Below are 26,651 nucleotides of genomic sequence, written 5' to 3'. Positions count from 1 at the left end.
CTCTAAGCAAACTTTTCTATTTTTAATCTCCATTTTGCCACCTTGGTCATGCTTTTTCCCCTTATCACTCTACCACCACTTTGGCTGCCTCAACTAGCCAGACAGGTAACTCGTTTCTTAGAGTATTTTCCATACATGCATTCCTCAGACTTTTTGATTTCTAGCATTAAACTCATCTTCCTCTGTACTCCCCTGATTTCTGTTTTTTGTCCCATTCTGAACCCCAATTCCTCAGTCTCCCTCAGCCTGTCCACCATGCTGCCCCCCCCCAATCGTATTCTGTTACTTGACTATTTTACCACTTAACTCACTATGGCTAGGTTGCCTCTCCCTTTTGTCAGGCCTCATCCTTGACTAAACCTCACCACCCCCCTTTGTGATACCACAAAGTCCTTTCACCGTCCTGACTGGCTGTAGTACAAGCCCAGTTTACCATCAGTACTTCCACTAATCTCTGTTCGACTTACTTCTGAGAGTAACTGGTGGCCATAATAATGTCCATTTCTTTCTTTTTTTGTATGTATGTATATATATATATTCTTTTATTGAGGTATAGTCAGTATATAATGTTGTGTCAATTTCTGGTGTACAGCATAATGCTTCAGTCATACATGAACATACATATATTCGTTTTCACATTCTTTTTCACCATAAGTTACTACAAGATATTGAATATAAGTTCCCTGTGCTAGACAGGATAAACTTGTTGTTTGTTTTATATATATTAGTATCTGCAAATCTCAAACTCCTAATTTCTTTTAAACACCTGACTACTCTCCTAACTCTCCTTCAAAAACTCTGACCTTTGATTTTAGTAATAAAAGTCAAAGCCATCTGATCTCAACTCTACAATTGATAACTCTTTCTTCCCATTTCTTTCCTGAACACAGTTTTCAGAATTTACTACTTCCAACCTTCCTCCTGACCCTGTGGCAGGTACATCCTATGTCTTTTTCAGGTATAATAACCGTCTTCCAAGTCCTTTTAATCTTAGCTGCTTGTATCTTTCTAGAGACCTTTTCCTTCAAATAATTCATCTTACGTGTTTCTCTTCATTCATTACATCAAATATTTCAAACAGCCCACAAATATTCATATTCTAAAATCTCTTTATCAAAAGAAAAAACCTTTTATTTTGACCCCAATTTTTCCTCATTGTGGTCTGTCCTTTTCTTCCTTCATTAATAAAATTCTCAAAAGAATTACCTTTTAATACGACACTTTCCGTCCCTACAGTATTTACTTGTGCATTCATCTGTTATGCTGTTTCTCTGAACACTACATTGAAACTTTTCTTTTAGAAGTTTATAACTTTTTAATAGACAAACCTAAGTCATTTCTCTTAGATACCACCTCCCTGCAGCAGAAGGTTTTGTGTAAATTACAATAAGCATAATTTTATAGAATATGTATATCAGTTGCTTATATTTATGCCACATCTGAATATACATTTTTGAAAATTTGATTTAAGATTTCATCTGTAAAGACTTTGTTGTCTTTTCTACTGCTTGTTGGAGATGGGCTAATTAGGTGAATATTGATCTCTGTCTGGGTTCTTTTACATTTATGTTTCCTTTTCATATCTAATACAACAAGATAATCTACTAAAGAGGTGCCTAAAGCTACAAACTAAAATGAAAGATTTTCTTTAAGAATGCCTTAATTTGTTCTTTCTTCCCTTCCCTCCTTTGCTTAATTACTTTTCAGGATTGTATAAATCCATAGAATTAAATAGTAGAGTAAGCATATAGGATGTCCTTGATTTGTTATAGGTCAGACTACCTGACAAATGGACAGAAATAAAGCTGAAATCTGTAAGATTGGTGGAAAAAAAACCTCTTCCTCCCTATTTTAGCTTTTCAAAATTCTTTCTGCCTTTAGTTCCCAATTCAGTTTCCAACAGATCACGATATTCAAGTCAATTTAACAAATATTTATTGAATTCCTAAATGATATGCTTCATACTTCCAACACGTCAATCAAAATTACTTTTTTACCTAATGTTCCATTATTAGTATTTTGGTTTTCTTGTACCAAAACACTTATCCCATGCTATTCCATATTTGAGTTATTGACAAGAATTATACTAACTGACATTTTAACATAATTCTCTTTCCCAAGTACTGTGCTAATCACTGGACATACCTTATGTCTCATTCTCAATGCAAACGGGAAAACTTGATGTTATTGTCCTCCTGTAATGATGAATAAACATAGAAAGTTTAACCGAACTCTTTCCGATCATATAAATTACAGTCGGGATTTGCCCTTGAATTTGCCCTTTTTTATAGCCTGCATTTCTTTCTTCCCATATTTGTATATTTATAAACTTATGACCCCTCAATAAAAATGTGAGATCGAGGAAGGAAGAAAGGGATAGATAAATGGATTTTTTTATGTTATATGATAACAGGGCACATTTTCAAAGCATTGATAGCAGTCAACTGTCTGAAAGTTGCAGTGCAGCAGGGAAGGCTGAACAGAAGGAGTGGCATTTGGGATGCCTCCGGAAAGATGAGCAAGGCAGGCAGGGGAGGGGAGCGGTGTTGTATTCCCAAGAGAGAGAATGGTGAGTGTGAAATACGGACCCTTCCCAATCCAGTGACTCTAGAACATAGGGCATATACCAATTTAGTTGTTTTTGTCTATTTGTTTCTCAAACAAGGGAAGGGTTACATAGCTTCTCTCTCACATCGAGGTGTTTTTTCTTCTTTTCAACACTCAATTTATTTGGCTTATTGCTGCGTGTGTATTTGTGTAAGTCAAAGGAGCAAAATCAAAAATGATTTTATGTGATATTAAAAGCTTTAAAGAGCAACACTAAGTCCAGTGCAGTGATTATAGATCTGTTACCTCATCTTCACCTCAACCTCTGGGGGTATTATTTTTTAGCTGGCTGCTAACAATGATTGTAGCAAAAATTACAGCCAAATTCACGGAATTTCTTGGCATCCCCAGTAACCTAAATTGATACTAATCAATGTCGTACATCCTGCTTCTAGTCCAGGAGCGTGCGTTCTGACTCTTTCACCTGGTGGAATGGTAACAATCACTTAGGAAGTTACCGAGGAAGCTCCCATAATTCTTGTGAAATCCTGGCATGTTATAACTCCCAGACACCATTTCACATAAGTGAACCTCTACAATTAGCTGAAAGTGATCTCAGTTTTAAAGGCATTCAACAATGATCATGTCTTCTATTATCTCCATGTATTTGCACACAAATCCAAAGCTGTTCGAATTTTGGCAAAATCGAAGAGGGAGAGAGAAGTGCTGAGAGTAATAAAAATGGGCTTTGGTGTCTCAAAATAGAGTGGTGCTCCCAACATTATGTAATCTTCTATTTCCTGAGAATTTGCCCTTCCCATTTACTGAGACTTTACTAAATGCTGGTTTCCTTACCAAGTATCTGCATACCTTATCTAGTCTAATTCTCACAACTACCCCAGAATGTACAAATTATTAACCCCACTTAAAACAAATGAAGATATAACCTTAGCAAGATTAGGCAAGTGTCACACAGTGAATGCTAGATTAAGATTAGACTTTGTGCTTATCAGATTCCAAAACTGTCTATTGCAGGTGCACAACACTGTTGCTACTGCAACATAATAACTATTAAAAATTTGAAATACTGTTCTTAAGTCAGACAAACCTAAAGCACCATTATAGCACATTTCATATTTAATATATTTATACTATTTTCATATTATTATTATCAATGTTATTATGTCATTAGCTCTGCTAGGTCATAAAGATTTTGTTTAATATTCAGTGACAGCACACACCCTTTGATTAAAATGCATCAGTCATTTTGTAAGGTATGGTAGATGAATTCCCCTTGAAATCGTGGAAACAGGTAATTAAATTCTGTCATTTTCCGAAACTTTGGCTTTGTTCTTTTTCTGGAAAGACATTATATAATCTTAGAGTAAACCAGGTCTCATTCCCCCAAAGTTAATTAACATGCAAATAAATTTCTTACACGGTAGTGATTGTTCTAAGTACATCAGTGTAGTTGGAAACATTTTTAATCAGAACTTTAAAACATTTTTTCATAACTCTGAAATGTTTTGGAAAATTTGCAAAGATAAGAAAAGAATACATTATTATTATTTTTTTTTTGTACAATCAACCAGTTCTTGGCTTCTGCTCTGATTGGTACATTGAAGAAATGCTAATAGTATATTGGTAACCTATTAAGGAATATCAAGTCTTCTCGAAATGATTACTTAATGCTGATGGTTAACATTAACCATTTGAGTTGGAATGGATTATAGAGGAATATTTGTATATTCTCCCTGCCAAGGGATAGCTGCCTTCTATAGTTATCCAACAAAGGAGTTACTGGTACCTTCCAGATCATTTCTGGAGTAGAAATTCCTTGAGGGAAGAGCTTTTTTGGTTGTTGTTAGTAACTGTAATTCCATACTGCCTTGCATAACCCTTTGTATAATACATTCTGATAAAACTTCTGAATGAATATTTTACAATCATCAAGATTTTCTTCATCACAAAGCAACCCTTTTTACTTTTAGACAGCATCTACCTACTTAAGAAAATGGCACTAAATAGCAACACCCTAATTATTCGTCCCTGATGGTCCTGCAGATGTTCATCATTCAAACAAGTTCATCAGCATCCCTCTTAAAATATGCAGTAGTTCAACCAATGCTGGGTGGAATGGGTTTTTTCCTTCCTTTTTCTGGTCACTAAGATTACATTGCAATTCTTGGCAGCCATTTCTTGGCTCAGGTTTAGCAGTCAATTCAAATTCCTATGTGTTTTTTGTTGTTTCTCACCATTGTGTGATCATTAGATAAATTGATCTTTTAACCTTCTCCATCCACCATGAGGAAGATTCCATACATTGTAAGAGCGATGAAGTGGGGGGAAAGTGAGCAGGCAGAGCAGCCTTTGTTTTAGTGAATAGAGATGGAGAGGGGACAATTTTAAACTTACTTTCATGGTTTTGGTCCATCAGATATTTTCTTTTGCAGAGCACTTTCTCACTTCTCAGGTTTTGTTGTTTGCTTTGTCTGTTTTTTTTTTTTTTTATTTTATGTTGTTTTCGTGTGAACTGTTGTTGTGCCAGGGCATACACACATGTGTTTGTATGAGAGAATTTTTAAAACACAACTGTAGTGTTCTGTGTTGAACCTTTGCAGTCAATGAAGATTTCTCTGTATGAGTATTGAAAACTATTGACTTTTTGTTCAAGTACATCCATTTTCTGAGGTTTGGTGTTTATTCCTAATGATACTATTCTTCTTCAACTGTATAGTCTTAAGTCTACAAAACTTACAGATATTTGGAAATGGCTCTCCCCTGGAAGAGAGGCACTGATAAACTTGTTTGCGTGATGAGCATCTGAGAACCATCCTGGAAAAAGAATTAGGGTTTTGTTATTTAGTGCCAAAGGGATGAATGCTTTCTCTGCAAACATAAAATGCCCCTTGTTTCTTACAATTTTAAATACAAAATATATAGAAAAAGTGTAACTGTTTAGCCTTAAGCAGATTATTACTTTATCAGAATGTTTAAGCATTTTTAAATGTTGTCATTTTTTATTCATAAATATTTCTCATATCTATTTACATAAACCATGTGTAAATTTTGTGTTCTATAAAGCATACATTTTTATATATGGTTAAAAAATAGTATATTTGCTACTTAAGCAAATAGTTAAAAGTGGAAGTAATACTCTTTTTATAAAAAAAGCAATACCTCAGAAGATAACGGGAGAGCAAACTAAGGTAGAAGAATGAGCTAATTAGACTGGAATAAGAGAAATGTTCCCACTTTAGTTCTCAAGTGCCTATTTTTTCAAACTATTCATTTGTAGTAAAACATGTTCCAAATTAAAGCAATTATATGATGCTTATAGATTGTGCAAATGAGATATGAAATTGTTGAGTACTATACACTGCTTCACAGAATGATATTAAAGTATTAATTCTAATACCTTGTCATGGTCTCTTATATCGTATTTGCAGATTAGAATGCAGAAAAATATCATTTTCCTGAATTGTCTATATAGTAAAACACAATTCCAACAAACAACACATTATGTCAAGCAGTGCATTAGAATTTTAACATTTTAAATCAGATTAATTGAGATATAATTTAGATAGAGAGTAAAATTTCCCTTTTTTAATATATAGTCATATGAGTTTATCACAAACCACTGCCATAATCAACTTATAGAACATTTCCATCACCCCCAAAAGTTTCCTCATGCCCCTTTCTGGTCAAATTTCAATGTCAGAAGCTTTACTGTCTTCCCTTTTGCATAGCCACACCCAGGAAGGGAGTAAACCTCTAACCCCAGATCCAATGGAAGTGTCTGACCTAGATCAGGGACCAGCCCTCCATCCATAAGCACATGTTGGGGGCCAGGGTACCACCCTGACCCAGCTGTGGCTAAGGCAGGGTTTTTGAGGAGATAGACCTTCCATCCAGTCATGTAGAGAGAAGGACCATTTCTCAGAAGATGCCTTGTGTTCTCAGACGCACAGTCTTGGAGTGCTGAGAGCATAAAATAATGAATGTCTATTATTATATTAATTTGGTAAAAGTTAATTAACATAATCAAATCGTTGTAATTGATTTTTAAAATTAATTTGTTAATATGTTAACTAAGATATCTATGTTCTAAGGTAATAGAATATACCATATACCTAATGTAAAAGAAAATTTATTGATGATGCAATATAATCTGAAAGGCTTTATGTTTACTGTTTATTTTAAAAAGGTAACCTTTTTGATCATGTTTAACTCCTTCACATAAAAAAGATTTTTCACTCTTGCTTCTTTACTTCAAGAATAAGAAATATATGACTTTTTTCTTTAAATTTATCTTATTAGTATTCTGAATCTCACCTAAATATATTTGCTATTTAATGTAATGAGTACACAGTAAAATCAGCTTTGAACCACAGTCAGATAGACTCAGGTCCAGGAGGGATAATTTTGTGAATTGACTTCTAGTTTTGTTGAAAGGGAATGGGGTTTGATTGTTCATGACTTCATTTCATTAGGCATTTCTTCTATATAAAAGCTTGTTACAGGTGATTTCATCCCAAGCACCTTAAAGCAATTGTAGACACTTGTTCTTGTGTAGCTTTTGTGAAATATACTTTAAATATGTCTAACAGTTAAACTGTATCTTCCGCCACAACAGCACTGCCCTTCCTGAGGGACAGAGCTCATGCCCGTGGTTTTTTCCTGATTTTGGAGTACAGGGTTAAAAATCATTAAAAGTGTATTATTGTGAAAGAAACAGCGCATCTGTATTTATGAAACCGTAGAAAGCTTTCTCCATTTCCAGATACCCGTGAGAATACCATGCTAGTTATCTTTGGTTATATATTTCGTGCAACACAGGCATTCATTAAAGACCACTGGATGCCTACTGTGTGCCAGGTAGAATGTAAATGCTGGGAACTCGGCAGCAAAAAGTTAAGTCATTGACTTCTTGGAACTGAACTTATATTGGGAGAACAAATAATACAAAATAATTATGTAAGAATATATTAAGTCAAATATAAGAGCTAGGAGGGAAAATAATGCAAGAGTGTAGAAAGTGGCGGCAAGGTTTTATTTTGACAGATAGCATACCTGGTCAGGGAAGTCCTCTCTGAGGTGGTGGCAGCTGAGGTGAATAAGATAAGGAGCAAGCCATGTGGCTCTCTGGGGAAGAATATTCCAGCAAGAGAAATAGCCAGAGCTAGGCCTGCAATGGGCAGTGCTACTTAAAGGGTGCTTGCTGGGCTGGTGCCTGTGACAGGCTGTTTATCACTGATGCACAAGATAGGACAGAACTTGAGAGGGAGCTTTCATAGCAATTTGATGTAGTGACTGTAGGTGTTGCTGAATCTGATATCTGTTGCATGGTGGATGGCTTTGCTTTTTATTTCATTATCAATAATTTATTGTATTTTACTAAAGTTTAGGCTCCATTAGATTGGGGTGTGGGGCTGGTTTTAAACCCCAGATAATTTGAGATGCACTGTGTTTGAGGAAGACAGGGAACCACTGGGGTGAGGAGAGAGGGCCTGGGACCACTGAGTGCTATAGGACAATGAGGAGGTTCTCCTGAGTGAAAAAGAACCACACTCATCAGCTTAGAGTGAGAGTGAGGATAGAAAAGATGTGAGGAGAGACGTGTGAAATCGTCCTCCAGCGGAGTGAACAGACCAGGAAAGAGAGTAGTGACCTGGCTGTGCTTCGGGTCCACCTCAGGTTTGTGGTCAAAATTGAGTGTGAAACTAGTCATCGTGGTTATGCAGTTTTGTCTTTTTACCCCCTTGAACAACTTTTGGCTACTTCGTTACAAGTGCAGAGTGCCAGAAAATGGAATTTAACTGGGAATTGGGCTTTCTCCAGGAAAGTATTGAGGAACAAGAGTTGAGAGCTTACAGAAGGATGCAATTACGATCATGTGCCTGGAATCTAAGCTGGATAAGGAGAGAAGAGGAGGTCATAAGAGGATGATGGTCAGTGACAAGATGGTTGGATCAGTGGACTAGATGTCCCAGTCAGGTCAAAGAAGTCCCAGAATGGGATTATTGGAGAGCATGAGCTGAGAGGTAAGATAGTAATTCAGTGAGAGGGATGCCCAAATTGGTGTATAGGAAATGTTGCAATTATTGGTAATGATTGAGGTGGGAAATTGGTCACCATGATTATGGTAATATGCTACAACACTAATGGAGAGAGCCTCATTTTCAGACTCATGTAGCACAGCATAGTGTTACACTGCCATGTTTTCGGTGAAGTCTAGCACCATTAAAAAGAAAAATATGTAATTGTTCTAATGCCATTTAATGTTTCAAATCAAATCGTTTAAAAAGGTTTTCATCGCATGCTTTTACTAAGCGAGTCTATAGTTCCCTTCCATTTCTGTATCTGGTGAGAGGTGAAGACTGTTTTGTGTTTGGTGATAGTCAGCGTACTGGAAGAAAGGGAAGAGAGAGGGAGGAGCTGAGTTACAGTGTTTTGTCTGCTAGCATGTAGCTCAGTTTGCTACTCTCTTGCTTTTTCCTTTAGTTCCGCTACATCTGGGCATTGAAGAGGAGGCATTTCTAGTGGAGGGATCTGCATAATAGGAGAGAAAGGGAGGCGTGTAATACATTTCAGGACCAATCAGCTTTGGAAAAATAATATGGAATGTTCTGAATCATCTTTAACATGGATAGGTTTTGAAAAGCATTGGGGAAATAAGTCAGTATTTTAGATCAGAGACCATAAATGTCTTGAAAGGTATATAACAATAACAGAAAATTGTATTTAAGAAGCAATGCACCAAATTGTCTCTGTTTTGCTGTGGCTTAGTATACAATAGTACCAAAGCTTCCTTGTATGTGAAAAATGCATTTATATGTATAATGTCAGGATCCTTAGATGATGAGGTATCGTGTGACTAGAAGAACATTTACGCCTTCTTAGACTTTATTTTTTATTGAAAACTAAGATTTACTATTATTTTCTTTTTATTTACACATTCTAATTTTCTTGAGCCCACTTCTCTATACAAAGAAGCCTTTCAAATTTTCCTCTTTGTTACCATCTCTGTAAGAAATATATTTGCATTTGGAAGACACATGTCTGTGAAAGCAATATATATACGTTGTGGTATTTGTATTCATGACTTCCAATGGAATGTTATATTCATAACTTTCCAATGTTTGACTTGCCTGGATGAGAGTTGTGGTGGATTTGTTCACCTTAGATGGTATTTATTCCTTTTACTTCATTACACATAATCCACCTGTGCAAGATCTTAAGGTCTGTGGTAGACGTTATACTCCACTAGACAGCTTATCAGCTTCTCTGCAGGCTTCTCAATTTGAATTTTAAAGTAAAAATGAATGAATTTGTGTTGCTTGTTGAGCCCATGTTATGAGCCACGTTGGCTCTCTGGTTCTGGGATGGTAACTAAAGAATGGAAACCAAGTTCAAGATTGTCATTTACAATGACTGTGTTATATCTATGTGGTCTTTATATATACAGATACATATATGCTTATATATACATGTACTTATATGCATAGATACACACATTAATAATATATCACCATATGTATACGTATATGTTAGTGTATTTTTAGGGTGTTTAAGAAGAAAAGCTGGTTATTGATTATCAGAAAAAATCAGATGCTTGGAAGAAAAAACTACCTTAATTTATATGGTGCAATATACTGTTATGCTTTCTGCTTTAAAAAATGAACACTCTTTTAAGATTAAAAGTAAAACTGGAAAACATTGAAATGTTCTCCTTCTGGCTTCTATATGAAATAAGGGTTAAACAAATTGTTAAGAAGTATCCCAGTACATAAAAAAGGGCAAAGCATCAAAAACCCAAGGCCAGAGTGAGATTCAACAATTTTATAATCAAAACAAATAAATACAAAATGCTTTTGCAGCCAAAATTGAATTAATACATCTCTAGCCACTCAAAGCTATTGCTTTAGCATATAAAAAAAGCTTTTTAAAAGGTTGTACCTCAGGTTTGTACCTTTTTAAAAGGCTGCACCTCAGGTTGCAGACTGATCTATGTCTTTCTGATACTGTGTTTAGCTGTTGAGAACTCCATTCCCCAAAGCTCTATGGGACTTTAGTAGAGGTTTTCTTCTCTTTGTTTATGTTTTTGTTTCTAAGGTATATGTTAATGACTAAAAGTATTATAAAATTATCCTCTCACATTTACTTCTTTTAGAAGAGCTTAGTATTTAATACGTTCTATGTAACTTTTACTGTGGTAGTTGAAGATATAAATAAGAATTTGTCCCGTGTTTGTTTATAATATATATCTCTCAACTTAAATAGAAGAATGTTATTTTATCTTCGGAGATATGGCAATAATAGTGAATAATTTGTACAGAAATTTTAAGTTTCTTTGTTAAGATTATCCTTTGAGCTATAAAAAAATTGTATTGCTATAACAAACAGTAAAAGGTTAGTTATATATTTTCAAAGTTTCATCTATGGTACCATAATTTGACATACTATTTAATAAGATATTGAACAAAATGAAATAATCTAGATCTTCCTTTGTAGTTTAATTTCATCAAGAATCAAGGCTTCATGTGCTTAAAATTTTCTCGCCAATCAAGAAATCACGTTGTGTTTAATAGGTGGTAAAAATGCACTGAGGGTAGAAGTGATATGAGATAATTTTGAGTTTTATATGAATTTAAAAGTATTTTGAAATGCAAAAGCTAAAAAAGAAATTAAACCTGGAAGACCAACTGCATTTATCTACTTGCACCATTTGGATCTGGTCTTTTCTCCTAAAAATGTTTATCTGTAAAATGGGCATCCTAACTTCTGTCTGTAATAATTCTGAGAGCAGTCAGTAGCTCAAATAATCAATTTACTCCTTTTCTGAAAAAAAAATTTTCCCCTCAAATTGTTGAAAAATTGCATGTATAAGACTCAGTAGTCAATGTATCCAAATCATTTTGTTCTAAGCATCATGGAACCAAAAGACACCATAGCAATAATTCAGGCTGAGGATGGGTCTGGTAAAGTAGAAATACCTTAAGTAAGCTCTTGATATTTATGGGATATTCAACTGCTTTTAAATATACTTTGACCAATTGATTTCAAAGGTAATGTTTGAAATTAAAGGGAAAAATGCTTATATATTTTTTAATTTACCAGCTTCAGATGCCCCTCTTACAGATTATATTTCATCCCTATAGGATTCTATATGGTCTCCTCATTTTGTTTATCTGAATCTAAATGATACCTTCCTTATATTTAGGGTTATTCTTCAAAGTGGTGTGAACAATATATTTAGCTTCATAAATGTTACTCATTTACATCTGGATTGCCAGGTATACAGTGAATTCTACCGACTGCCAGTGTTAAGGAGCCAGAAAGCAACATATACATTTCGATGGAAGAAAAGGGTGCAGTAGCATTTTAAACAGGAACTGAGGAATGTCTTCCTCCACTGCAGAAAGGGGCATGACGGGATGGCAGTATATGAGTAGTCGTGATGGTTCACATCATTTGTGGGCATCCTGCTTTGTGTTCTCTCGGTTTTATTTTTAATTACTCAATGCCAGTTTATTTGGGTTAAAAAAATGTTGCTAGAGAAATAAAAGCAAAACTGCTATGTCCTCGAGTACAGAATTAAAGCCAAGCGATTGGTATCTGACATCAGTTGAATTTGGAGAACTAAAGCAGTCAACTCTCATGAGTTCTTCAGTACCCGTAGTTGACCCAGAGCTCCTGGATGTTGATTCTGAAATCCAGAAACTGTCAATGAAGGGCGACCTGGATTTAGGTATGTGTATATATTAGGATCCGTGTTAGAAAGAGAGAAAGAGAGACAGAAACAGGGAAGGAGAGGAGGGAGATTTATTGACTGCGTTAACTTTATGATCAAAAGGAAACCTAATCATTCAAAAGGCCTCTCTGAGAGTTTAATGTTTCTTTGTTAGTGTAAAAACCTATTTTCCTACTATGATAATCTCAATAGGGGTCCTTTAATCGGAAAAAGAAGATAGGAGCTCTTTAAACTATAGTTTTGTGAAATTTCACATTTTACGTTTTAGTGACGTATCTTTCTTATGACAGATCTTTTTTTGTGACATTTTATTCTCAACACGTCCGAGATAACTATAAATCTACTCAAGCTCCGATCACTTCACACATACACCATGCAGCTGCTTCCAAGATGATCTATCTTTTCCCAGGCTTTCCTGTGGGGGGAAAATCTATTCTATACACCAACAGATTTTTTTTTCTTACACTGTTTTTTTTTTTTTAAATCATACTTGCTTTCCATGCTCAAAACTTGCAAAGGCTTAACACTGTTTGCAGGAAAGTCCAGATTCTTCATCTAGTATTTAAGATTCTCAATAATGTGGCTGTTCTCTGTATAGTTTTACCTCCCACTGGTCTCTGACCAGAGCTTAACCTCCCACCAGGTATATCTTCTTCATTCCGCACTGTCCCCTGACCACAAGGTTTGTTCCTGCTGTTTTCTCCAGGCTGCTCCAGCTCACGTGATTCCTCCTTTCTCTGAAATTTCAATGATAAATACCACTACATGTGTTGCTTACTTGCCTGCCCCTCACCCTGTTTGATTGAAGTCTCATGAGGAAGACAGAGGCTTTGTCATTTCTTTTGTATTTCCCACCTTGCTGCTGTGAAGAGGAGGGCTGTCTGCAGAGAAAGCACTCAAGTGATAAGAGAATATGTCCATTAAGTTTCCCCAGTGCAAGACCCTTGCTTTATCCCCCATTATGCTTCCACCCTGGAAACTAAACAGAGGCTCTGAAAGGCTCGGGATCACTGGTACTCCAAACACGGGGTGTCTAGTTCCCTGAAGTTCTGAATAATGAGTGGAAAAATCATTGTTTCAGTATAAAAATTAAATTGATTAGCAAATCAAATGGTAACAAAGGAGAATGACAATGATTTCACTTAATTGAAAGCAAGGTGAAAAAGATCAAAACTAGTACTTTCAAAAGAAAAAAAATCAAGCTGGTTAAAGTACCAAGGAGAATGTAAGAACTTAAGGGTAAGTCAATTGGACAGCAGTGTCAAAGATGTAGAAAAAATGTTGGCTCATTTTGAATCAGAAAAGAAATTATGGAAACTTTATACAAATCAATGAAGTTTGGTGAGGTTTCCCCATCCTCACTGATCACTGCTCAGAAATCTGTACTCGGATTGAATATCTGTTCCTCCCTATTGAAAGGCAGAAAAGAATCAAAAATGGAAAATGAGATGTGTAATTTAACTACTGTATGTGGTGTATATACTCACTTTATATTCATATGGGGTTGGCCAAAAAAAAAATCTCTACCAGGCAAGATAAAATTATTCTGGCCAGTCTCTGGTATTTACAGGGAGAGTACATGTTCAAGATCTCTTTTATGCTTTTTAATAACTAAACAAGAAGAAAATGTAGATGATTTCCATTTTTAATTTGAGGACTGAGTATATATTAGCTCTTTTAAAGAAAAGTAATTTGGCCCAGATCCAGAAACACATCTTCCCTTGATAATAATAAGCCTTTATTTTTATAAAGCTATATATGTAGAAAATGAAATATCACTTTCTTAATGAATTTGTGGCAGGTGTTTATGTTTCAGATGGGTAAGAAGAAGCCTGAAGTGGGAGATACTAATTTTGTGGGATGATTCTCCTTTGTTTTTCTCGATTAATACTTGGTATTTTTTTAAAAAATAATTCATAAGAGATGTATAATCTTTGTATTCATTGCTTAGAAAATTTCATATGATCTACTAAATTTTGCTCTACTATATTATTTTAGCTTGTGGGAACATTTAGTATAATTGCTTTGGCTGTTCTTCATTTGATAGTGAACCTCCCTAGCTTCAAAAAGAGTATCTTGGATGTTGTTTGGGTTCAGTAAATAACTATTTGTTACTGTTAAGCGATACTGAGATTTCTGTTTTAAATGGCCTTCTTGGCATGCAGCCCTGGACATAACATCTCTAAATTTCCCATCAAATTGACTATGAAGACTCAGAAAAAGATGACATTTCATGATATGGAAAATATAGACTGATGGCCAACTTCCAGAATTTGGGAGGAATTTTGGATTTTTTCCCCCTATATTTAGTTTCAGAAAACTTCAAGAGTATGGCAGTTAAAATCATTTTGCAGTGAACATCTGCAATGCTAACCACCCCGATTTTACTGTTGTCATGTTACTCTGCTTGTTTTGTCATAAGTACATCCATAGCTCTGTTACTGGAACTGGATTTTTAAATGCAGTTGATGGGTTACCTGTGCTCATTAGAACTTACTGAGCTTGTCTTGAAGCAAGAAGTAAAAACTGTATTGAACCTGACTTAACAGACGTTTTCCTGAAAGTGAAAAACTGGACAACTACTCCTGTGTTTGCTTTTCCAAGTAAATCCCATCTTCAGGTACTTACCTATTGGTTTAAAAATCCATTCACGAAAGTAACTGAGAGTGTAAATGAGAAATAGGGAGAGAGGATATGTGGTTATATTTCGTACTGTGCAGAGCACATTTCCTGCAAGCGGGACACTGCAAGCAAAAGAGGAGAAGGCCAGGTAGCAGTTTATGCTGGAGCCTCTAGTTTTTAAATTATTCAAGCTGTTCTGAGCATTAGACAGCTGGGAGTGGGAGTGGAGTAAGATCCACCTTGGGGCTGTGGAGCATCACCAGATGTAGCCTGCTAGAGTCTAGAGCTTGGATACGAAGCACGCACATCATCTAGCCATCCAGTTGTCCATCTGAGAAAAGGATTCAGCCATCACAGAAGGACATATGGAGTGGAGCAAAGAGCAAGGATGCACTCATTTTGTTAGCTATCACCCCAAGTTCAGTCTAGCTTTAGACTTGCCCAAACATACATAAAAAGAAGTGGCATAGGGACCTTTATAAGTAAAGATACTGCAGAATTACTCTACAATAATAGGTACCTGTAGAAAATGCAACAGCATTTATAGTGTTTTGAGGAGGAGTAGTGAGCCAAGAATTTTATTCCGGTCCAATTAGTATTCCTAAGAGAAAGTTACAAAATTTTAGGCATTTTTATTAAGCAGGAGTTTAGAAAACACACCCTCATACAACTTGCATGACGAAAGTGAGACCCTAAAGAGGCCATGCCGTTCCATGAGTTCCTTACACATTTGGATCCCAGATCCCAGGAACTTAGCTGGGATGTATGCTTGATAGGTAGATTGTGAGGCCCAGGAGGAACTTGAAGCCCGGTCTGCAATGCCTTTCTCAGATGTTCTATTTCCTCATTTTCTGATACCATATGTATGAGTTTGCCAAGGCTGCCATAACAAAATACCAGAGACTGTCTGGCTTAAAGAATAAAACCTTATTTTCTCAGCGTTCTAGAGGCGGTAAGTTCAAGGATCAAGGTGCCAGCAGGTTTGCGTTCTCCTGAGGCCTCACTGCTTGGCTGGCAGGTGGCAGCCTTATTTCTGTGTCCTCGTGTGGTCTTCCTTCCTTGCAGTTGCGTCCCTGCTGTCTCTGTGAGTCCGAATTTCCTCCTCGTATAACACTCAGACCCTAAGGGTCTCATTTTAACTTAATCACCTCTTTAAAGGCCCTCTCTCCAGATACCATCACATTCTGAAGGACTGGGATTTAGAGACGAATTTGGGGAGGAGATACAGTTCAGCCCATAACATCATATTTATTCAGGTGTCTGATGACCTTTTAAAACTCGACCAGATGTTCTTCTTTCTTGAGCACTTGATAGCAATGGCCAAATGCTTTACACGAGTGTAGACTTGGTTTCACTGTGACAAAACAACAGCACTTGAAAATTAGCAGCACTGAGAGACTCAGAAGTCACAGCGATATCCTAGATGCAAAGTTAGCTAAGAAGGCCTTGCTCCTAAAGGAAAGTGGATGGCGCGGTCCCTAGTGCAACTCCACCTGAGTGTTCACTTTGAAAGTGCGTTAGGGTTTCAGTGGGCTAATGGGCATCGCATCATTCAGGGTCACTTCCTAGGTGGAATCTCAACAGCACTGGAAAGCCATTCTGAGAAACCCCAGGTGTCACGTGGCTGTGTTAATAAGCAAAGGGTCAACAGGGCCTTTTTTTGGTTGGAGCAGCAACAAGTGGCTAAGACACCAGTGGCTTACACGTGGGAGAGCCTGAGCCAAAATGAAAGGTGGAGCCTGGCTTCACAGTGGCTTCACCAGACCAAGAGGAAAGGGCACCAGACCTCTGGCTCCAACTTTTCCATCAACAGCCCTCTGACCTATTAAAAAACAGAGTTCAGTAGCAGTTTCCATGAATTGTGAGAGTAAAAGAGGAGCTCATACGGGCTTTGTGAACACACATCAACCATGATTAGACCTTGCCCCTCATATTTAACACTAAATAAAGAAAACAAGATGTGATAATGTATTAGTCAGGGTTCTCCAGAGAAAAGAACAGTGTGTATGTGGAGTTGGGGGCAGACAGAAGGGAAGAAAGAATTATTTTTAAGGAATTGACTCATAGGGTTGTGGAGGCTGGTAAGTCCAAAATTTGCAGGGCAGGCTGACAGGCTAGAAAATCTGGCAGGAGATGATGTTGCAGTGTTGAGGTCAGAGGCAGCCTGGAGGCAGAGTTCTTTTTCAGGGAACCTCAGTCTTTTCTCTTAAGGCCTTCAACTGATTGGATGGAGCCCACCCACATGATAGAGGTTCATCTGCTTTACTCAAAATCTACTGATTAAATGTGAATCACATCTAGAAACTTCCTTCCCAGCAACATCTAGATTGGTGTTGGCCAAACAACAGGGCACCATGACCTCATAGCTAAGTTGACACTTAACATTAACCAGCACAGACGACTAGGAATGGCTCCAGAAATTTGATGAAAGAAGAATACCACAGTCACAGTGGAGGAGGAGAGCATAGTGTTGACAATATTATTAAAAAACAAACAAACTTCAGAAAATATGTTTTTATTATTAGTAGAATTTTTAAAAATAAAGGCTCTGAGATAAGAGCACCTAGGACTCAGGAGTATTTTTTCAGGTTATGCATGCCTAAGAGAAGCTATAAATATGCGCTTATGTTTGTTTTCGCATCATAGAGATGCATTTGGCTGTGAAAATGGAAATGTGTGCATCACCACAAATAGCGTTTACTCTGGACTAATCACTGGTGAATAGTTTTGTTAATGGGTATTGCAATAATATTATTATTAGAACCATTCAAAGTAAAAAATCAGAACCCGTAGTTTGCTAAACTGTTTTGCCAATTTCGTTGCAGGGGGCAGTGTTTGAACCGAAATATTTGGAATTTTATACCGTTCAAGTGATTTATAGATAGAAAAAGCTAGAATGTTTGGCATTAGGACCATTCCAGGAAATAAAAGACAGAGTTGCCATAAATAGTTGGGATCCCCAGCATCACATGTATTATTTTTCACTTTGGAAATTGTCCTTTACTCATTATTCCATACAGACAGTTACTTTTACTTGCTGGTGGCTTTACTCTTTAACAGCATACTGGTTAAGATATCCAGTTTGAATTTCACATTGTGAAATGCGTAGCCTCAAAATATAAACTCTTGTCTTTTTAATCCTCCAAAAGAAGTTTAAGAATGTTACCTCAGATACAATTTTTCTCATTAGTTGTGGGTATATAACTTGAATCAGGTGTAATCACTTCAAACGAAAATCTGAAGTGTCTGCATGTTTGGTTTTTAAAATTTTGTCCATGCAAACGGGAAATGCTAAGATTCCTAGTAATCTTAAGTTTAGCTCATCATCTGTGTGTGTCATGTACAAAAACATATTTTGTTTTTGTTATTTACTTTAGATATCAGAATGATAACAAATTTTAAAGTGGAAGAGATCTTTGAGGTCTGTTGTGAGGATCATGTCTTATAAATCACATAATTTTTTTCATATTTTTTGAAGGAAAGTTATTAGATGGAGCAAAGGAAATCAAACTAATTTGTAAATTATATGCTTAAGTTCTTAATGTTCATTTTGCAACATTTGATATTAAATAGCTGTTTTTAATCTCTTCTTGTATAAACACCTTGAGCAAAAAATTTCAGCATTTTCCTCTCTTGCTTAAGATTGAACTTTTGACTAATGACATCTGTTAGAAATGTATCATACATAGAATGTATCCACTTCATTTTGGAACTGGTGTGATGATATGAGTCAATCTCTTGACAGTCTCAGTAGCTTTCAAGTGTGTCTCTATGGAGAGTTGTTCTTTTACTGGAATGGAAGGTGTTGACATCCAGGTGTTCAAATCTGGCTGATGGGAAAATCACGATCATTCTCTAGTTTATGTCATCAGGCTTTACCAGATGACATGAAGAATGGTTGTTAACGTCTGCTATTTTATCAATTAGACTTGCAGCAGCATAGGTAGAACTCTGGTTGTGCGTAGTGGGAAAATATTTGTGGAAGACAGAATGAATATGATATTCATGTGCTACATGAAAATTATGCCATAAATTTAATTAATACCAGTTATATTTTGTCCATGTAGTAATGGTGGCATCTGTGTAATTCCAGAAAGATCTATGATAAAGCTCAATATTAGTAATATTCTCCAGAATCAGGGAAGCAGCTATAACTGATGACACTAGATCTTGTTTTAAAAATGCACAACCTGTAACTATTTCTATTCTTGATCTTTTTTATCTTATATAGTATTTTTGGTATGTGCTTTATTTCATTGCTTTGATTATATTTTTCAGTAGAGTAGTTTATAATTATTTTTCTGAAACAGCTTTTGGCCTTTGAAGGCAGCAATGGCAATAATTATTTAAATATTTTGTACACAAATTTTTAACCAATATCATATTTTTCTTTAGTGCGAAGATCAGAGCTAAAATAAAAAACTCTAATGACTCAGTTTGCAAATTTTGAATTACATTATCATCACATTAGTTACCTCTAGCTTAACATTATTAAATAAAAATAGTAAAAAAAAATCCTAGAAGAGTTAACCATGCTTTCTTATAAACTGTGAGATGGTGATTTGGGGACATCCCTTTTAAAACTAAGTCTCATTAAAAGGAAAAAAAAAAAGCACCATTATAAAACTGCACTTGACTTGAAGGAGACCATTTTATTCTGCAGGTGTCCTAATTTCACTTCTGGCTGGAGGGGCATTGTAAGGTTTTCAGCCAAAACGACAGTGAGAGTTGAATATCTGTTCTATACTGGGATGCTGAGATGCCTGGGAACAGAAAAGAGCTAATCTTACTGTTGAGCAGTAGTTAATAGGCTACCCGTGTCCAAATGCACACCTCCCGTCCCCTGACAAACAGATGCAGACTAGAGCATGCTTAGTGATGGTCTCTCACCTGACGTGGCTCCCTATCGACTTTTATTAGGTCCTGTGTCCTTTGTTCAGCCCCCCACCTGACCACCCATGTTTTCCCACCACAGATGTAGTATTTCAAGCAACACACAGCTGAGATTTCGAAGATTGCCAAAGTCACAATTGCTGCTTTATCTTCCAGTGACTTTGAAAGCTACGGCATGAATGATCAGGACTCCGTCCCTGCACAATCTATAGTACATCATTTCAGCTATGCTTTTTACTGCCTCTTAGGGAATTGATTTTTCTTTTCAGTGTACCACCTTTCCCTCAATTCTCTCCTCTAAAGATGGAAGAGAGAAAGAAAAAAAATTTAGTGCACAAGGTGATTGGAAAGAGCAAAAAGTAGGCATTTACAATCCCATGAGGATGTCAAATGGATGGAAATTATGATAGGCGACAGTCGCCCTTTCATGCAATAGCAAGTTATATAATTCTGGAGTGGAGAACTGGCCCCAGAACCTTGTACCTTTCAAACCAAGTTCCTTAAAATATAACTCAGTTATTCAGTTGTTTGAATGTGTTTCATATCAAATGTTTCCTTATTTGTTAATCTTGGGTATCTAAATTAGAGGTGAACTCTCCCCATTTTCATATACTTTCCGTACCAATGCCGTCCTTTTGTTTGTGAAAAAATAGTTCAGTGTTCAAATAGTCCCCCAAGCATTTAATTGCCAAATGAATTTTCAAAATGTGACGTGGAGAGTTAAAACGACATTAAACATATTCAATGCTCAATAGGTCTTAGGGTAAATAACTGTATTTAATTTGTTTAATCCAGTATTACCTAAATTAGCAAAGTAAAAAACAAACAAAAAAACCCTTTTCCCCCATGATACCTGGTTTAAGCTCACCATTTGGTTAATGTGTAGATAAGAGAACTGAGTAGAAGCAAAACACACGGAAGAAGAATTGATAGGACTTGATGTGGGAAGGATACACAGGTCAAGGGAGCCAGGTTCCCAGGTCCCCAACTTGTAACTCAAGTGGTTGATGGTGCAACTCAAGGGGATGGGACACTGGTGAATGTCATGACGTTCGTATGTGTCCTGGCAACAAACTGTGCCTGTTGTTGTTGCTTTGAAGGAAAGCAGGTCAATCGGTACATTGCAGGATTTATTATGGAAAGCCCATCCTTAGAAGTAACGTAATGTTTGCAGAGATAGATTTGGTATTCTAACTAGGTGAGGAAGTTGAATTTGAAAATATGAGATAGAAAAATTATAGCCAGAATAATTGGAACAAATTATATTCCACATTAAGATGCCTTAATCTTTTGACCCAAGCAATTGTTTAATTTCTGCATTATTGTCATCTAAACATGTTCCATGATTTAGACAAAATATACTGTATCGTGACTCTTGCTGTGTTCTCTTAAATCTCCTCACCCAACAAGAGGAGCAGAATTGTGCATTCAGGACTGGCAAGATGATTGTCTGAATGTGACATTATCTGATGGCACTCAGAAAGCCTTTAAACATAAAAGATATAGAGAATGCTTCATTGCTTTCCTTGGATGGCAGTTTTTTTTTTTTTTCAGTGAGCCTAAGCAAGATTAATGTTCTCAACTGACATGATGACACATCTAGTCATGAAATGACAATAAAGTGTATACAAAATGGGAGTAGGGACATGCCTAATAAAATGCACTACCTTAATTTTTTTCTAAATACTATTAGTTTGAAATTGTTCTGAAGGTAATGATGTTCAACTTGTAAATGGGTTGAATATGCCATTATGTTTTTACATTTATGTGCATGCACTGGTTTTGTTAGCAGTGATAGATTGCCTCACTTCTCCTTGACTCCTGTGTCTCAGAAAAGTGATGGCATTTCTTATTCCCTTCAGTTCAATTTAGCAAACATTTATTGAGTAATTTCTCTGTTTAAGGTACTGTGAAACTGCCTCTTGTATGACTATAACAAAAAGGAAAAGAATCTGAGAGCATCAACTTAATTTAGGCAAATACTTAATTCCTGGTGATCAAAGCTAATCGGTGATGGAATCAAGAAAATAACTAGCAGTATTACATTTAAGCAATAGATTCTAGTGCAGTAAGGCAAAACATGATTTTGTATTTTTCATATAAGCCAATTTATTACTAAAACATGTACCACACATGAATAATACTGGTGAATATTATATCATTAATAGCTATGAGAAGTATGGAAAAATCATTTGTGGAGACATTGAGCTTAAATATGGAATAATCAGAATGACAAGGAATACATAGATGTAGGCAGTCATGAACCAACTAAAACAGATAAAAGATAAATCAAGTTAAGGCAAATTTTATAATTTCCAAAGCAAGGATGAAGACCCATGTTAAACCAAGATCTTTGGCTCTATAAATCATGAATCAAATAAGCATGACATGCAATGATTGGAAATATTTCCTGGTGGAAATATTTCACTTTTCAAAATGGTCCTTGATAACATCTTTGATAGAAAGAACTCCTGTTGCAATACTTGATTGAAGTATTAAAGTATCAGTTCATGCCATTTCTGTAGCTTATTTAGCTCTCACTTGTCAGCCATTCCAAAAACATCTGTTTGGTACTTTATATCAGCTTGTGAATATGCAAAAGTAACTTAACTGACAGACCTTTCCATCAAAGAACTCTAGCATTAGAAAAGGTGGACTGAACAGCTCTGGGAGAGATGTGGCTATAGTCTGACTTTATCCCCAACAGGACAACTCCTTTGAAAGGTTTGGCTAGATCTTAAAAATTCATGTGAATTTTGCATTCTTCTGGCATTTAAATGCAATTTCTCCCCTAAGTCTTTGGAATCTTTGGAAGGTTGGCCATAGTTAACTTGTGGTTTCTCCTGTTTCCTGTGGGCACACACATATCCTCATTTGAGACACACAGTATCATGTAGCAGTATCATGTAGGTGTTGCTCTTAAGGGCTTTACCATGAAGTTTTGCTCCAAAATGTGGGAAATGTTTGCTCTGAGTACTGTGGGAGTTCTGGAAAGGGAGGTGATGGCTGGGCTGGTGTCCTTTGAGAAGGAAAATTTTCAGCTGAGCCTTGAAGAATAGAAGTGCTTTTGGTAGCCAGAGGTGGGAAGACCTTCCAGTCTGACAGAAGGTTCCTACACTTGTGTGAGCAGCGTGACTGGAAGATGGGGTGAGAATATCTAAAATGAAGATGGAAGGAGGAATAGAGATCAGCTTTTTGGCTTGCTTTGAAAACTAAGGATTTTGTTCCTCATATAGTGAACTATTCTTAAGCTTTGAAAGCCATTTTTTAAGCAAAGTCAATGTGAAAGCCCCACAAATACTTCTATAAACATATTTATTTGGAAAGTTTGTAAACTTTCCTTACAAACCAAGAGTATTTTGATAAAAATGAAAACTGAGCTTCTTTGGTTTTGGATGAGAGCTGCTGTCCCCCTAGTTCAAGATTCAGTTGATTTCTGCACTTTGTTTTGGTTTCATGGTGTCAGGAAAATCTTGATTCATGTAGATAATTCATGTAATTGAAAAAATTTATTTTAGTAGTTTATTTTGCAATCCCAGGATAATCTCTTATAAAGCTGATCCAGAGGCTTAAAAGAATAGTTGGAAATTGTTGTTTCAGTGCTGAATCACTGAGAGAATTCATCTGCTCAGAATGCTTACTAGCAAAGAGTTCAATTTGGGTGAAACAAACCAAAATGTCGTAGGGTACCATTTCAAAATGATCTCAGTTGTGTCGGTGTTCTGCTCAGTCAAATATTCATTACAAGTTTGCAAAGTCATTGTTATCGTACTTTGCACTTTGAGTCTAAATGGCAAATTTTAGTTTCATCAAAGACACATTCCCCACAGGTTAAATTTTGACTCCGCATCAAGAAAGTGAGCTTGTACAGCTAAATAAAATCCAAAGTCAGAAGCAAGCCAAAACATTGCATCTCTGTTCTTGTTGGGATCTTTATTTAATCAGGTCTCTTCAGCATCAAAAACAAAAAAGTAATTGTTCCTCTTATTACCAGTAGTTGATTAACAACTTTCCTCACGACCGACAGTGAGCTTTGGTTTGTAACAAGAAATCCCGAAAGTCACTGCTGTCATTTATTTAAGCACTGTACGTGAATGAAATGCAAGTTGGAGGCCATTATCTCACAGCATTCGGAAAGATGCTGTACTTACTAAACAGCGTGTGCCTGGCAGGACAGCACATCACAGCTGGCTGCATGTAGCTCAGCCCTCACTTTTGTACAAGCTGCCACTGAGCTTGCTCCCACCAATGCCGTAAGCATTCTCCTGCACTGCTGCCCTGTGTGGCCTTGGGCAGACCTCTCTATACCTCAGGTCCCTAATTGGATAATATGATGATCCTAGTCCTGTTTCACAATCTTAGTACTATTTCATAGTAATAATTAGGAGGATTAAAAGAGCTAACATCTGTTAAATAGCCTTGCGCTTGGCAGATGGTAGGCTGTAAAGAGTTGAATTGTATCCCCCCAAAAGATAGATTGAAGTCCTCAGTCCCGCCAGCGGTGACTGTGACCTTATTTGGAAAATAGTGTCTTTGCAGATTCATTAAGATGAAGTCATACTGGATTAGGGTGGATCCTCAATCCAATCACCAATATCCTTGTAAGAGGAGGACAGACACACAGGCAAGGAGGCCATGTGAAAATAAAGGCTGAGATGAGAGTTACGTTGACACAAACCAAGGGAAAAACACCGAGGATTGCTGGCAGCCACCAGAAATTAAGAGAAATTAAGAGAACAGCGCAGAACAGTTTCATTTTCAGAGTGTTTAGAAGGAACCAGCTCCCCTAACACCTTGATTTCAGACTTCTGGCCATCACTACAGAAGTGTACATTTGTACTCTTTTAAGCTACCCATTTGTGGTAATTCGTTATAGCAGCCCTAGCAACTAATACAGTAAGTAATCAACAAATTGTGGCTATTATTATCAACATTGTTATTAAAACTAAGTGCATATTAAATGTAACGCATAAATTCTGTTTGCTTTTAATAGCATTTCATTATAGAACGTATGCTAAAACAAACCCAGGACTTCATTTCATCTCATGGTCATGTTGTAATTTTATTCCCCTCCAAAACATAATTTTGCAGATTTTCACTGCATTCTACACACTGAGGTCTCAGACCCTTGTTATTGCCACAAACAGTGAACCCAGATGGCAGGAAGTAATCATAAAATTGTCCACCTTAGATGAACCTTTGCTTCTGAGTGATAATTTTGGGTATCTTGCTTTTATACTGTTGTCAATATTGTCTGTGCCAGTTGAAAAATTACTTTGTCCAAATATAACTTGTCACTTGTTATTGATCCTTACAAGCTTGACTCTTCCATCATCAGATTTCTTCAGAAATTTTTTAGTGGTAGATAATTTATTTCAAATCACCTGAAATGTTTTAGTACTAAAATTTAAGTAAGCAGTATCCAAAACTGAGCCCAAGTATTTACTGGGTCCCTGATCTATGCCAGAAAGTTGTTCAAGGTATTCAGAACATGTTGGTGAAAAAAAACAAAGATTTCTGCCCTTTGGGGACAATACTATAGTAAATAAGTCAATCAAATAATAAGCTAGAAGATAATAATAAGGAAAAAAACTTCACCATGACAAGAACATGGAGCCAAAGATACATACCTCAGCTTGGTTTGAAATTTAACTGAATGCATTGAAATCAAGTAAAAATAATATCCTTCCCTTAAGATTGAGAGAAAGGTAAAGATGTCCTTTCTCACCAATGCTATTCAGTATTTACATCTGTCCCCTTTTATTTGTGGGGGGATACATTCCAGAACCCCTAGTGGATGCATGAAGTCACAGATAATATAGAACATTATGTATACTATGTTTTTTTCTATACATACATAGCTGTGATAAAGTTTAATTTATACAATCAGTAATAATCAAATAGAGCAATTATGACAATATAATGTATTCATCCTTCCTCATCTTGTGATAATGTGAGATGATAAACTGTCTATGAGACTGGATGAAATGAGGTGAATGACATAGATATCATAAACATGTTAGGTTCTTATTGACCTTCTGATGACACACCAGAAGGAGGGTCATCTACTTGGGGTGATCCTGTATCATTGAGCCATGATGATGTCAATGGTTGGATGTCAGGAGCAGACAGTGTCAATGATTGGGAATCCCAAGTGGGATGGAGTGAGATAGCACACGATTTCATCATACTTCTCAGAACGGTGCACAATTTAAAACCTATCTCTTGTTTATTTCTGGAATTTTCCACTTAATGTATTCAGAGAGTTGACCATGGGTAACTGAAGCTATGGAAAAGAGAAACTGTGGACAAGGGGGTTTTACTATACTAGAAGTCCTAGTTAATGCAGTAAGGAGAGAAAAAGAAATCATACATATACAGATTATAAAGGAAGAAATAAAGCTGTCCTTATTCAAAGATAACATTATTTTTTACAGAGACAATCCCAAAGAATCTACCAAAAATCTCCTGGATATAATAGTGAGTATAAAAATGTCACATGATACAAGGTCAATATAAAGAAGTCAATTGCTTTTTCCTGTGCTAACAGTAAATAATTGGAATTCTGAGTTAAAAAATACCATTTAAATAGCACACCCTACTCCCAAAAGAAAATGAAACACTTAGACATAAATCTAACATAACATGTACGGGATCTGTATTTGGAAAACTACAAAACACTGACGAAAGGAGTTTTCAGAAGATCTAAGTAAATGAAATGACAGTCTATGTTTATGGAATAAGAAATTCAATATTGTTAAGGTATCATTCCTTCCTAACCTGATCTATAGGTTCAATATAATCCCAATCTAAATCTCAGCAAGCTATTTTGTAG

General features: G+C 36.3%; 1 protein-coding gene and 1 long non-coding RNA gene across 4 annotated transcripts in view; one reads left to right on the top strand and one right to left on the bottom strand.

Moving 5' to 3' along the window:
• The window catches only part of PTPRK (protein tyrosine phosphatase receptor type K), a 511,934-nt gene that overhangs the window by 336,707 nt on the left and 148,576 nt on the right, over positions 1-26,651 (top strand). The gene's annotated exons all lie outside the window — the stretch shown is intronic.
• On the bottom strand, positions 19,556-25,556 carry LOC140697720 (uncharacterized). The gene is made up of 2 exons (XR_012074989.1): positions 25,447-25,556; positions 19,556-19,686 (listed from the first exon to the last, which is right to left on the bottom strand). It is a non-coding gene; the product is annotated as an uncharacterized lncRNA (long non-coding RNA).

Source organism: Vicugna pacos, chromosome 8 (genome assembly GCF_048564905.1).
Source record: "Vicugna pacos chromosome 8, VicPac4, whole genome shotgun sequence".
NCBI lineage: Eukaryota > Metazoa > Chordata > Mammalia > Artiodactyla > Camelidae > Vicugna > Vicugna pacos.
Note: the sequence above shows the minus strand (reverse complement) of the source record. Positions and strands in the feature narration are given on the sequence as shown.